Below are 756 nucleotides of genomic sequence, written 5' to 3' on the forward strand. Positions count from 1 at the left end.
CACCACGCTAAATTGTTCACTTGGAAATCAGTGTGATGACGAAGGCAAATACGGTAATAATGTCCCTACATTTTGGGAGATTCACATATAACATCACTTTTATCAGTGATGACAGTCATATTACGCATATTCGAAAAATATTTCTAAATCCAGTTCTTGAATCATGAATTCGAGCACATTCTCCCATCGTAGAAAATGGACTCGTTGGCAACTGTGTCGTTCTCTCTCTCTCAGCTGTTCCAGACATGAGAGGCAGTCTTGGCTCAGCCGCCGACAAGTAGGAAACTTCTGTGACCTCTATCTCTCGGGCGCGCTCACACGTGCTGCCGTCCTCACGAGCTTCCAGGTTGGATCTCATAACTTTTAGGAACAGACTTTGATTTGTTCTTCTATTCTTGTTCTGACCAAGATTATTTCCGTTGCTTCGAGAGGAGAAATAGAAGATTCATTAACTCTGAAAGAAGGCTTCGTAGTTGTTTGGAAAATATTGCTGGAATAGTGCCACAAACACCGCAGCCAAGGTAAGTTCAACGTGGTTCGTTTGAGAAAAAAAAGTTTATGCATGCAAGCAGTTCTTATACGATATCGCAATCTTCATAACATTCCTTTATATTACAATATTCTTTTCTGGTAAATCTGCAAGGAGTTTATTGGCAAACATAAAGTTCACAATCCAGTTATGTAATGCGAAACCAGACAGTGGAGCAAGGGGTTTTCTCACTGTGATATTATTGCGGAGTTTACTGAACTGATTGA

At 40.5% G+C, this 756-nt stretch overlaps 1 protein-coding gene across 1 annotated transcript in view; it reads left to right on the forward strand.

The window, feature by feature from the left end:
- Positions 1 to 272: 272 nt before the first annotated feature.
- Positions 273 to 756, forward strand: part of LOC119582341 (prolyl 4-hydroxylase subunit alpha-1-like) — a 101,297-nt gene continuing 100,813 nt past the window's right edge. Inside the window, 1 exon segment of the mRNA XM_037930556.1 lies at positions 273 to 521. The gene's annotated coding sequence lies outside the window, so the exon portion shown is untranslated.

This window comes from Penaeus monodon, chromosome 15 (genome assembly GCF_015228065.2).
Source record: "Penaeus monodon isolate SGIC_2016 chromosome 15, NSTDA_Pmon_1, whole genome shotgun sequence".
In the NCBI taxonomy this organism is placed as follows: domain Eukaryota; kingdom Metazoa; phylum Arthropoda; class Malacostraca; order Decapoda; family Penaeidae; genus Penaeus; species Penaeus monodon.